At 36.7% G+C, this 14,494-nt stretch overlaps 2 protein-coding genes and 1 long non-coding RNA gene across 6 annotated transcripts in view; 2 read left to right on the forward strand and 1 right to left on the reverse strand.

The window, feature by feature from the left end:
* Nucleotides 1–14,494, reverse strand: part of LOC137488715 (uncharacterized) — a 731,364-nt gene that overhangs the window by 583,385 nt on the left and 133,485 nt on the right. The gene's annotated exons all lie outside the window — the stretch shown is intronic.
* lpgat1 (lysophosphatidylglycerol acyltransferase 1) overlaps nucleotides 1–14,494 on the forward strand; it is a 92,906-nt gene that overhangs the window by 5,112 nt on the left and 73,300 nt on the right.
* LOC141379259 (uncharacterized) lies at nucleotides 1,534–8,694 on the forward strand. The gene is made up of 4 exons (XR_015518221.1): nucleotides 1,534–3,550; nucleotides 3,722–4,314; nucleotides 5,920–6,329; nucleotides 7,571–8,694. It is a non-coding gene; the product is annotated as an uncharacterized LOC141379259 (long non-coding RNA).

Consider the following 14,494-nt stretch of genomic DNA (forward strand, 5'->3'; position numbering starts at 1 on the left):
TAAACTTATATGCATCAATAAACACAATATGGCATGTAAAATAACAACTACTGCCTATATTTACTTATAGATGTTCTGTCAATAAAATACACAAATATCTCTACATCTTTTTTTTTTTTTTGCGTAGGAACATAAAATCAGTTCTTGGACTGTTTTGAATCAATTCACAATATTAAATCTAATTTTCCTGTTATAACACTTTTTATTTTTATTTTGTTTTTTTTAATTGTTTCACGCAAACAGGTCTATCTATAAAGGCCCAAACATAAATTTAATTTCAATAATACTGGTATTCTGGATATTAGATAAGTTGCTAAACTAGTGTCAATTTCTTCATGTTGTCCCAACATAAATCGATTGATCGATCTTACAAATTTAATTTGATTGAATATAAAACAACAAAGTTGTCCTTCCCAAAAAATAAGTATTGAAAAAACTATTGTGTTGTTTCAGCTCATTATAAATAAGTACATTTTTCACAACTTTTATGTTTGGCGATGGTCAGAAATTTGTAAACTTGAGTTAGGGCTGTGCAATTAATCGAAAATCCGGTTTCGATTTCGGCTTCTAACGGTTATGAAAAACCAATAATCGAGATAAACGATTATTGCATCATATACCGCCCCCTTTCCAGTTGTACACATTTGTTGCTCTGCAAAGCTTAGCTTTACATGAAAATGACTAAAAGTATGTACTGTAATGTTTGCAGCACGGGATGCGCATCGTTCACCGATGTACATTCTAATTATTTATATTTGTAAAAGCGCAAACGAGACCGCATGCTTCTGTGTGCGTGCAGCGCACACAGATTGTGCGATCAGCATTCAGTCTCATTCGCACACTGAGACTAGCATGACTTTAATGGTCAAATAGGTGCCAAAACGCGGTGTTTAGTGATTATTCATATTAACCCTCATTTGTGTAAAAAAACAAACACATTGAGATTCAAAAGATTTGTGAAAGAGAAACCATTAAAGTGACAGCGCATTATGTTCTTGTTGCCGCCCGTTTTCATCCTTATTAATCAAACAACAAAAAGAGAAAATCCCTCATTGCTCTTGACTGAAGTACTTTTCTATCTAAACTGTTTTTCTTACAGTGAAGATACTTAAAGCACAATTTATTTAATGTTTTTATTCTATTGTATTTATTATTTCTTTTGCAAGGAGGAAAATAACTGTATTCAGAATTGTAAGTCAGAATTATTAGCCCTCCTGAATTATTAGCGACCCTTTTCCCCCAATTTCAGTTTAATCAAAAGATTTTTTTACAACCCATTTCTGAACATAATAGTTTTAATAATTTTTAATAACTGATTTCTTTTGTCTTTGCTATGATGACAGTACATAATATTTTAATAAAATACAAGCATTTACATTAAAGTGTAATTCAAAGGCTTAATTGGTGTAATTAGGCAATTCATTGTATAACAGTAGTTTCTTCTGCAGACAATCAAAAATATTTCTTAAAATAGGTTTCAAAATATTTAAACCTGCTTTTTTTTCTAGCCAAAATAAAACTAAAGCCTTTTCCCAGGAAAAAAAAAAAAAAAAAAAAAAAAAAAAAAAAAAAAATATATATATATATATATATATATATATATATATATATATATATATATATATATATATATATATATTGAAAATACTGTTAAAATTCCTTGCTCTGTTAAACATCATTTGGGAAATATTTATTTAAAAAAAAAAATCACAGGAGGGTGAATAATTTTGACTTCAACTGATAATCATTTTGAATTACCGTGATTAGAATTATGGCCAAAAAAAATCATGATTATGATTTTTCCCAAAATAGAGCAGCACTAACTTGGGTAATGGAGTTTCATTGTGTTTTACAAAATTAGGACACATTATGACTCTATCATGTTTGGTGCACCTTGTGCTTTCTTCACCAGTCAGTATTTAAACTTCGAAGCGCTAAATCTGTAGCTTTTTTTTTTTTTCCTGACACCAACAGCATTGCCTACAGTTTTAGGTTACACTAAACGGTGAGCTAAATGGTCACAAATTGGGATGAGCAGTGTTTTCAAAGCTACATTGTCAAGTGTTCAATTATTAATGGTGTTTTTCCTATTGAGTACCTGCTCATGTAAAGCTGAGCTGAGAGTCACATGGCCGCATCTTCGGTTTAGAGGTTGTCCTTGAGTTGTATAAGGAAAAGCAGGGGCATATATGCATTCATCATTCAAGGTAAAAGTCGTTTGTCATAGTTTCTCACCTGGTTAGAGTTTTACGCTCACTGCCTCCGTACACTGATAAGAGATTGACCTGATGAAGCAGGAGAAGATAACTGTGTGTGGCAGAAGTCAAATCTGTGCGTTGTCAAAGCAGGCATTAAGAACAAAGTTCTTTTTTTTTTTTTTTTTTTTTTTTTTTTTGTGAAAATGTGCTCATTTTACCAGTCATGGATAGTTAAACAGTTGAGTTTTACCATTTTTGAAACTATTTAGCCTATCTCTGGGTCTAACGGGAGCACATTTAGCTTAGCTTAAATCATTGAATCGGATTACACCGTTATCATCTCATTAAAAAATAATTGCAGAAAGAGTTTTGATATTTTGAAACTTGACTCTTCTGCAGTTAGGTTGTGTTCTTGGGTCCCGTTTACACTGCCTGTATCGCCACAGCCTGTAAGCCACAGCCAAAAACCGCCTCCCACCAATCGTGGATTAGCAACTGTAGCTACGCACTCTGTCAATCTTTCGAGCGAGGCAAACAGGCCTAAGCAAATTTGATACCCGGTATCCTAAAAGTTTGAATGGGGTGGTGAATTTTTTTTCCCTTTTCAATACTTAAAACCCAAGGGGAGAAATGCCAGCGTGGATCAAACTCTGTGAGGAGCGCTAAAGGAGCGGATAACTCAATAACTCACACACCTCTTACCCTAAAAAGATCTAAACTGTGTTTCCTACAAAAATACAAAGCAGGTTATGTTTTAATCTTTTCTTTTTTTTGTTCAATACTGCACGATATTGCACTGTTCCGTCTAAGCCTTCGCCATAGTAGTCAATATAGTTATATCAATATACTTTATCCACAGCTGTTTTTGAGTAATTGATAAGTCTCAATGTCCATGTCAGAGCTACAATACACTGATGTTTTCGGCAGTCTTTTGGAGATTTAGTTGATGGTGACGGAGTTATAGCAGGTTAGTGTCTGCTTTTATATTTGGTGCTGGATTAATATGGATTAATATTTGCTGGTACGAAAAAAAAAACTATTTGTTCATTTCTGCTATTTATACTTTGATTTGCATTTCAATGTATTTATTCCTTTTACTTAACTGCAAATTAGAATAGAAATGGTATAAAAAGCACTCAAACATATGTACAGACTAGGGGTGTCAAAATTAATTGTTTTTTTCAGTGCACCGCGATGCAGACGCAGACAATTCGGTATCTGTTCAGTAATAATCCTAACCGGTTATTATGCACTGACGTCATTTACCTCATATGCGCTATGTCGCAAGGGAGGTGAGCGCGGGTGCCAATTACTTAAAGGCAGACACTGAGCATGTGCGTGTGTGCATGTGTGTGCGCATGTGTGCGTGTGTGTTTGGTGCTGTCTATGTTTGTGTATGTGTGTGAATCAGAGACAGTGTGGTGCTGTGTGTCCATGTGTGTGATTATACAGACAGCTTGTTATAGCCACGTCCCAACACTGTGTATAGAAAAAGCATCATCAATGCACCGTGATGCACCAAGATATCGAATTAAACCGAATCAATGGCATGAAAATCGTAACGGAACCAAACCGTGAGACCAGTAAAGGTTCACAGCTCTAGTACAGACAGTGATAGGTGTACATTTTTATAGGTAAATGATGCTAATATCTGGTACAAATCCACCAATTTCCCCTTTCTGGCTGTTCTTTCTATGAATGAATGATGTACAAGCACTGTCCATGCGTATTTCCTTGTCGGCTAGTAACGCTATATTTCATTGCACTACAATAGTCTATCAGACTTTTTGGCTAAAAAAGAAAAATCACTGGTTAATAAGTTATTATTAGATTATTTTAAAATTTCAGCTATCCTGATCTGCATGAACTAAGCTGTTGAATGCTCAGCGTATGAGGCGGCTAGGCTTACCTAGCTTCAACTTTGATGTAGTTATTTTCTAATTGGTTGCTATTATGTGGTGAATATACCCCTGTAATGCATATTGCAGTTCTTTTTTGTCTGGCTTTCTCGGATATCTCACCTGTTTGCCAAAAAATGAGTAATTATATCCCTGGCAATGTCTGACACTGGTGCATACACATTGTAATAGACGTTGCGTTCACAAAAGCTTGACAGGCAATTAGGCTTGGGCGATATTACGGTATTATGGTATACCGCGGGATCTAAAAATAGCAACGGTGTCAGTTTCAATACCGTTATACCGTCATAAAGTATTAAATATCCTTTATTTAATGCCTAAAAAACGTGTGTGTGGTTGTCATCACGGGACAGTGTGGAGGAGAGAGATAGAGGAAGAGGGAGGGGGAGAGGGTGAGAGGGAGAGGGAGAGAGGGACAGGGAGACGTGACGTGACGAGTCGCGCTTCAAAGTGTCCTGCAGTTTGGCAGTTTCGACTGAACAGAAGGGAGACGTGGTTAATATGAACGAGAGGTCTGCATTAGAGCTGAAGATCTTTGCCCGAACCCGGCGAGACCCGAAAAAATCCAAATCCCTGCATTAAAATCCATCCCTGCAAAGGTGAAGCCAATTATGACGAAGTAGTAAAAAAAAGAGAATTTTGACGGCGGTCAAGCCAGTCAGAAAGAGCGGTTATTCCAGCCGCAGGTATTTAGCGGTCGCTCATACACTGCGTATTACGGTAGAGCCCTAAACCGCAAGCTGACAGGTAAAATGACGAGGCCACTCTCTACCCTGAAACTACGGTCATGGAAAATTAAATGGATGTTCCTGACTGGTAGAAGATGAATAAACAATCCTACCTAAAACTTGCAAAATCAGCCAGATCAGAACTCTGCATCTCGGCCTGTAGCAGTAGCAGTGAAACGGTGTTCAGTGCTGCTGGACGCACATGAGCGCAAGACTGCGCTAAAGCCAGTGGATTTAATAATGTTCCTCCACAAACACACGTAGCCTAATCTTGGTGAGTAAAGGGTTTTAAATTATAAATAAATATTAATTAAACCATATTATCATAATGTAGACAGAGTATACAGACTAATGGTGGCATTATTCTTTTAATATTCAGCTTCAATTTAGTTACTGCCAAAATACCCGTCATCATTTAGAGTTTATTTGATTTGTTAAGCAAGATTTCTTTTCATTGGTGTGTTGGCCAATTTAAAGGCTAAGTGCATGTAGACCTATAGAGTGCTGAGATGTTACGATGTTACAGAGGACTTATTTTATTTCTTTGTTCCAACTTTCAAGTGGGATATAGTCTACGCTTGTTACGAATAAATGCTGTTAAAACATATAAATGACTCATTCTTGAAAAAATGCATTAGAGCTGTAAGGGCTCGGGCTTTATAAAGCTGTCAATCAAAATGTACGTGTCGGACTCGGGACCTATCGGGTATAATTTTTATGGCCCGATTACAGCTCTCTGCATTCCCGCGGGAGCCGGCCAGATTTCTTACGGTGTGGGAGTAAATTTCTGAATAAATCGCGGGAGAGATGTGTGTGTGTTTGTGTAAGACAGAGAAAGTCTCTCTGTCTGTCTCTCTCTCTCTCTCTCTCTCTCTCTCTCTCTCTCTCTGCCTAAGGTCGCATAGAAGGTATTCAGTTTCTGAATGGTTTAGGCTCAAGCCAACAGTTTGGTACGTGACGCTGTCTGAGCCTTGCGTCATAATTTTTTTTATTACGCCGGTAATACCGGATACCGGGGTAAAATATGGAGGCGGTTTGACGGTCTCAAAATTTGGACACCGCCCAAGCCTACAGGCAATACAACTGTAACTAAGAAGGGGCAGGGCTTAGCGAAGGGTCCATTCTGACTTTTTTGCTCATATGTGACACAGATCGGATCAGTTCTATGACTGTAAACATGAAAAAAAAAAAAAAAACGCATGCATTGGGATATTCAGAGATCGGTTTCAGGCCTCCTTCATATGTGGAAGTAAATCAAATCAGATATGTGACAATGCGACTATCATGTAAACAGGCAGATCATATTTATTGAGGCATTCCATTATGTACCTCATTAAACTTGTGACAATGTGGTACTTCGCATCTTCGAATATTTCACAGAGCTAAAAGCAAGACAATTTCTTCCATAGTGGCTAGTGTGGCGCAGATGCTGAAGCCCTTCTTTACGCATGCCATACAATTTATGACGTTGTGCAAGTTTAATTGTATATGCAGGGCTCGAAATAGCCACCATTTTGGTCGCATATGCGCCTGAAATTTGAGCTTTGCGACCTCATAATATATATTGGGAGCATTCGTGCGACTGAATATTTAGGTTGGAGTGCGACCTGTTTTTTTTTTTTTAACATGGTAAAATCGCTCTTCCCTGCCGCTATATTCGTTCATATTAGCTGTCAATCACTCAAGACTTTCCGCTTTCAGATGATAGGGAGGGAGCTTCTGTGACCGCGGGGAATGCAAACTGCTGATGAGTGAAAAGTACACTGAATCTCGATGCGTTGCATGCACTGCGTGTGCTGCCAACACAATCTCACGGCAATTCGTAACTTTTTCATACGTTTCCTCGTGAGATCAGGCTGCAACAGCGCAAATGTCCGCTAAAACACCATCGCCAATGAAGCTTGCCTTTACTGCGTTTAAACTAATGCGGGTTATAACAAAGAACAGTATAGCGCCGGTGGTCATTGGGAGAATCCTGCTCTGCCCCCCTCATATATTGGGTCGGCTGACTAGCATGCTTTTCCACAAACACAGAAAAATGTAATTCAGCGCGTAACGAAGCTGAGCATTAAAACGACACGAACCGAAACCAAAACTTTTAAAAGTGAGACTTTTCTTACTTTCTTTTGTCCGTTCATTCTTGAGGTGTATATTATTTTTCTATTTAATTACTGATGACTGCTTTGCAGCTTTCAGCATTGAATGTAATGGATTTATTATATTATATCGTTTGTTTTGTAGCAGAAATAGGCTACTATTTATTAAATTGACATGCATATAAACATAATAGTACAAAACAAATATTTCTTACTACAATGCTTCATTTGTGTTTGATGCAAACTATAAATTTATTTTTCATAAAGTAACAGTAGGACTTTATATAGCAGATAACTTACATTAAAGCACATTCAAGGCAGCATGATAATGAAAAATATATTTCATTATTAGTATTATTGTCATCATCGTCATCATTAATATTTTATAATTATTCAACATTCATTTTAGAATTATTGCACAAATATTAAATCATCACAGCATTAGTTAGATAGTTGTTTCTGTATTTTGTTAGTCCCAATTGATGTTGTTTTCAAATACAATAAATCCTTTAATATACAACTTGTCAATATTATAAATTTTTGGTGGGTGCTCCTAAATTTTTTCTGGTGCTCCTAAATATTTCATGTTGGGAGCACCGGTGCTACCAAGTAAGAAAGTTAATTTCCAGCCCTGATATGAATCGTAAATAGGTCACAATTAAAAGAACGTGTAAACGGCGAGTCAGACAAATCAGATATCGGCAACAAATTTTTTAGTGAGATGCTAGTAGTCTAATCCGATTCAATGATTTATGCTAAGCTAAATTTAATGTGGTCCTGCTGTACCGGGAGATAGTAAAATTATGAAAACTCTTTTTTATTTTTATTTTTATTTATTTTTTTTGTTTATGAGCAATATGCTAATGGTCTAATCCAAAGAAAGTGGGTTTCTTTAAGGAACAATGCATTTAGAAACTACTTTGATTAGGGCCCTGTCGTTTTTGTGCACAGGAAACATTGAGAGATTGTGGAATACAGTCATACAAATGAGTCTAGCAGCTAATGTGGAATGTCACGGAAATTGTGAATGATTAAATATGAAAGTAGTTCTGAAAGAATAATCAAATAGTGATGTGGAGCAATGTCTGACAATGTTTAACCACTAGAAGTTTAAAATTAATGTCTGGTTTAACATGGAAACTTTGACAAAAGTGTATTACAGTTGTACCACAGAATATACCTAAATTAATAATAATTTATAATAAAGTAATAAACACACAGTTATTTTACCATGTCTCAGAGCCTTGACAGGAGTTAAAAGCAATTTAAGATCTGAGGTAAACTGTCTGCTGCCGTTTTCAGTATGGCAATATTTGTCATGTAAAATGGCATCCAAGCTTACATCAGTAGCGGTACACTCAATAAAGTGGTAACACTTTACTATACTATAAGGTTAATTTAGTTGATATACAATCATGATCAACAATGAACAATACTGTAAATTTATTACATTATTCATCTTTATTATTAGCCCCTTTCACACATACAGACCTTTCTGGGAAATTGCAGGCAATTTTCTGGAAGGTTCTGTATGTGTGAGCAGGCCCTTTTTAAAAACACCGGTAAATTAGTTCTGGCAATTTTGCAGAAAGAGAAGTTGTAACATAACCGGTAATTTGCCCGAATGCTGCTCTGTGTGAACGCAGAAGGACATTTGCCAGAAAGAGCACGTTCACGATTAGAACGTGCTGACGTGAGCATCTACTCCAGCCAATCAGAACACTCAGACATATTCACATACGCGCTGTTTATGAAAATAAAAAAAACTTTATATATGTTTCCAGACACATTTAGCTGCTAGATGTTAGTCAGATAATATTTTTGTCTATCCATCCACAGAGTTTGTAATGTAGTCAAATGTGTAAACATTTAGTCACGGTTCTAGTGCTAAAACTTTAAATAAAAGTTAAACAATTAACTAAAGCCTGACCGATTTGATGCTTATAATTATTTACCAGTATCGCTATGTGAAAGGGCTATTGTTAGTTAACAAACACAAAGCGATTCATTGTTAGTTCACTTTAACTCACAAATGTTTGCGAGCATGAATTTGCATTTTAATAAGGCATTCGTTATTGATGATCTAGATTAAAAATGGTGTACAAGTATAGTTCAAATCTGATTGTAAAGTGTGATCAATAAAGCACATAATCAGCACCTGAGGCTGCACTCTCGTTGTATTTTATGCTGTTGTCCAGCCGTGACGTCGCATACTCTTTCTAAATTAATTCTGATTTATACTTCTGCGTCAAACGCCGGCGTATGCTACGGCGATGACTCAAAGCCCTTTGCTGTGGCCGTTGCCGTCGCTGACGTGCACCTCTCAAAAAATGTTCTACACGTCGCAACGATGCGTAGCGCAAGCTCTGTGATTGGTCGGCTTGGTAGCGCTGACGAGTCTGGGCGGGACCGAGAGCCGCGTGAATGGTGCGAGCCTGATGGAGTCCCGTGAAGGAGCTCCGGATGGAAAGTTTTGTTTTGTGTTCCTGCCTCAAAATGAGCGAGTTTGAGCCACTTGTGCATCTCGGAAGTGTTCAGGAAAAGCAAAAAAGCAGCGAAGAAACTCGACACAGAGGAACATTTACACCTCACTGCCTACTAGCGTTTCGTAAGTGTTAATGCAGACCAACAGAGACAGCGCGCAGAAGTATAAATGCACAGCCACTCGCGTTGCATGCGCCGTGGGTTACGCTGGTCACTTGACGCAGAAGTATAAATCAGGCTTTAGAAATTTTGCACATCTCTGTCAATTATTGTGGTTAGGGCAAACATTTGAGATGGAAAAAGACACCTTTTATCATGTGTCGCAGCATTGCGTCACATGTAGTTAGGACATGGTGTTATGTAAAAAAAATCAGTTTAGACTTTGTCATCAGTGTCCTAATGTCTAGTCAACCAAGATGCTTTCTGTTTTTACAAGTTGGCAAATTTACATAAACAACATACTGATTCACCGCCTCAGGAGCTTTGGAGCTGAATTGAGGCACACCCTTAGAAAAACAATAGAAAATCTGCACTGGAATGCAAAAACGAGTTCTGTGTTGAGTAAATAAATGATGCCAGAATGAGCAGTTTTTGAAGTAACGTTCACATGATGATTAGCAGTGAGGAAATGACCTTAAGTCGTTTGTCAATGAGAGTCACCAGTTTCTAGAGACATGAGTGACAGTGACCATTGGCGATGCTGCAAGAGTTGAGCAGCTTTATGCAAATTAGCAGCGGTGCCATTCACGTCTATCAGTTAGAGTGCATTGCTGGATCTGAGCATACTGTTGAATAGTAAAGTTGAGTATGAGCTTGTGTAGGACTTGCACTGGTAACAGCAACCCTATATAACGGGATGTGGATGGAGGACTCGCCGCCCGCACATGACTGTTTCTATGTGGTGAAGTTTTCCAATGTTTCGTTTAGTAGGCACGGTGCGGCTTCAAGTCTAACCATCACAAAAGTAATCATGAACAGTGTCACATTTGTATTTGCTAAGATCCAACACAGTATTGCGCTTGACATATGCTTTTATTGTTTTCTGATAAGAGTTTTATGCTAGACATGGCTGCGGCGAGTTGGCAATGGCCTATTGCTCAAATAATAAATAGCCTATTTGACCTAAAACTTTTCACTGAGCTCAGTAAAATGTTCTTTGATAAGTTATTAATAATCTGTTCAATAATTCTTTAATGCCAAATTGAATGGTGAAATACAGGTTATAATTTAATTCAAAGTAGGCTAGTTTAAATATATAAATTAAAGATATTTTAATAGCCTATATAAATAAATAAATATTATTTTTAAATTTAACAATAGGTTATTTTCTGAAAAATGCGCATGTCTGTGTTTAATATTCTATTGAATTAAACACAAATAAGACAAGTATTTATATTCTGTGAATTTGAAGGAGCAATAATGCATGCACTGAAAAAAATAGGCTAAATACCACCTTAAAACTTAAATAGACTATTATCAACATATTTAAAAGATAAATAGCTTTTTTTTTGTAAGCAAGAAAGAATCTTGCAGGAGTGCTGTTTTAAAGGAGTCTCAAATGACCAGCGACTGCAACGTGTTTTTTTCCGTAACATTTGAGCTGGTTTCAGAGTGTAATCACTTTCTTCTTCAGTTGTTTAATTTTTAAAAATTGTTTTATTTAACTTATTTGTTAATTAAATCCAGTTTTGTTATTTAGTCTGTTATTTTTATTTTTAGGCCTATGCAACAAAGTTGCAAACTAATTTGCTATGAGAGCGCACGCAAGAGAGCAATCGTTGAAATAATGCATTTTTATCTGAAAGCGTCGGTCAAGTGATGTTAGTCTGAACAGCTGAAGCTGTCAAATTATTTGTAGTTCATTTATTATTAATGATAATTTAAAAATAATAATACTATTAGTTGTATTCAATAATGCAGTTAAAACATGCAATAGGTCTACATTTAATGCGAAACGAGATAAATATCATCTTTAAAATTGTCACAGGTTTCAGCTCTCGGTGATATCTTTGCTATCGTTGATGCACGATAATATTGTCTAACGGCACAACCCTATGGTCAGGTTTACATCTCAGGGCTTGAAATGGCGACCATTTTGGTCGCATATGCGCCTGAAATTTTATCTATGCAACCTCAAAATATATTTGGGAGCATTTGAGTATATATATTATATATATATATATATATATATATATATATATATATATATATATATATATATATATATATATATATATATATATATATATAAATTTTTCTTTCTTTTTTTTCCCTTTTATTTCTGTTTTCCAATAACTTGTTTTCCAAGTTAATCTAATGGTCCATTTCCACCCTGCAGTATGGTTTGGTGCAGCTATGCTAACGCTAATGGTTTACAGAGAATCATATGCCAGAAGAATGACAACATATGAAGCACCATTTTTAAATACACAGCTAAGATATGACACCGTAATAATGCATAAACCTGAGCTTAAATAGACCTTATCACGACAGCCGCATACCAAGAGCAAAGAGAGCATACCAAGAGAGAGTCTGCTGTGTGTCTTTCATTATTGTTTACGAAGGAAATCTAAAAGCATGTGGAAAGCTCTCGCCACACTTCTATATTTAAAATAATGAACTTAAGCGCATGAAAATAACTAAACTTGATTATTGAAGTGTTTCTTGAATTTATTTAGAAATAGATAAATACGAGAGTGATGTTCGAATAAAAGGGCAATTTTTTGATTCAGAAACCTAAAGGCCCATACACAACGAGACGTTTTTGCTCAACTTTTAACGCATTGTGACTAAATAAAGGGCGTCAATGTGATCGTGCACACCAACGTGCAAAACGGCAGGCTCAAAAGCGTAATTTACAAAAAAAAAGCCTCATGCTCGTGCGCCGCGTCAAAACCTTCTCCACCAATTAGATTGGCACTTTTGTTCAAGTGCACGGAGCTGCTGAAGTTTTCGTAAACAGCACTTGGGGGCGCTCAAGTGCAAAACTGGCAATGCGAGCACACATTCAAGAAGATGCCCAGAGGCGATATGAACATGGAGCTGCTCATTGCTCTGTGAACAATAATCATTTCTCCATTGCTAGAACTGCTGCTTGAACCATCCATGCTTGTTCGAGTCAACCGGGTAACTTTAACAACAAGCGTGTGAACTTCATCCCATCCTCTTCTGTATTATAAGTGGGTGTTAGAAGCTTAAAGTTGTGTAGTGCCACCTAACGTCAAGGATTGGTTATGCATACTCTTCTGCTTGACACCAGTGAAAATCGATTGGGTTTGAATGCGGAAAAAAAACGTCTGGTAAAACGCTGACGATAAACACAAACGAAAAGCATCCCAGTGTGTGCAAGCCTTTTAACACAAGTTTGGTGCTTGTGAAGAATGAAGATACAGATAAGAGGTTTGTACTAGTTGTTTTTGAACTCATGTATGTTTTGGTTCATTTTTATGTAATTGGAAGCCTTATGTACTTTTGGAGACTGTTAAGGGTCTGTATGTGATCATAAATACTCAAAGGCCACTTTATTAGGTACACCCGTCCAACTGCTTGTTAGCTCATCTTTCTAATCAGCCAATCACATGGCAGCAACTCGATGCATTTAGTCATGTAGACATGGTCAAGATGATCTGATGCAATTCAAACCGAGCATCAGAATGGGGAAGAAAGGTGATTTAAGTGACTTTGAACGTGGCATAGTTGTTTGTGCCAGGTGGGCTGGTCTGAGTATATCAGAAACTGGGATTTTCATGCACAACCATATAGGGTTTACTTAGAATGGTCTGAAATAGGCTTGCCAAAATAGACGGTGTTGCCGGTGATACCGGTCTTAAGACGCAACACCGGTGACATCACTTTTCCTCCGTGACACCGTCCCTATATTTGTTTTTTTTTAAGTATTCGTTTTTTTTTTAATTAAATATTTATTTGAATTAAATGAAAAACATAATTATAAATAACTGACTTAAGATGAGAGCATGCACTATAATTAAAATCTGAACATAGCTACAATGCCTCATATTTCATTTATCACGTGAGGAGGAAAGAGGAGTCGAATTTACAGAAAGTGGATGGCGGACGATTTAGTGTCAAAACGCAATGCAAAATCGCCTATTTGGCAATATTTTGGGTTCAAACCAAATGCAAAAAGAGAACCTGAAGACGTAAGTGAGGCAATCTGCAAACTTTGCCTGACAAAGGTGGCAGCATCTAGAGGAAACATAACTAATTTATACACGCACCTTCAATGCACCTTTATGTTTAACTATGGGTGGGTCGCAGATAGATCAATGGCCATAAATACGCAACGCATACTCTCATTTTAAAAATCACACGACCATCATATTTATTAATGTTTAATAATAAATATCTTATTTTTTTATTAGACGAGTAATTTAGCAATGCCGCACCATTGACAATCTAACTGCAGAGAAACAACAACGCGGCCACCGCAGTGAGCACTTTTTCCGAAGTTCAGCTGTTCTTTTTTGCACTTGATTATGTGTTTAATGTTAGAAAAATCAATAATAAATAGGCCGACAAGAATGCATCCTGTGTGTGCGTGTGCATCTTTTTATAACTGAGGCTGCGACTGGGTTATAATGTATATTTTACAATAAAAACTAAACGTAGCATGTCTCGCTGTCATTTAAATCATGCAATTCATACCATACCAGAGCTGTGGACCTACAGTCTATGCAGTGTGTAAACTTACAGGGCGGTGTTGGTCAATAGTCTTACTGCGCACTGTACTCCAATCTGAGGGGGATTATGTTACTCGAAAGACAACATTAGAGAGATTGAGAGATTTTAAAAATAAAAGGTATTTTTAAAAAGTAACAACACGCAAATCTGCAACAAATAAAACTAAAAATAAAACTTCTTGCCAGTGCTGTGTGTATTCTGCCACTGACAGTGAAAAATGCCCTTATGCAGCGCCTGTAAACTGCCGCTTTTAAGAGAGATCAAAGCTGGTATCAATATAACCAAAAAGCAAGACCATATAGTTATAAATATTCCACAACAATACTTATCGAAATATTTATACATTTACGTGTTGTTTATTGAGAGTG

Source organism: Danio rerio, chromosome 20 (genome assembly GCF_052040795.2).
Source record: "Danio rerio strain M-AB ecotype USA chromosome 20, GRCz13ab, whole genome shotgun sequence".
NCBI lineage: Eukaryota > Metazoa > Chordata > Actinopteri > Cypriniformes > Danionidae > Danio > Danio rerio.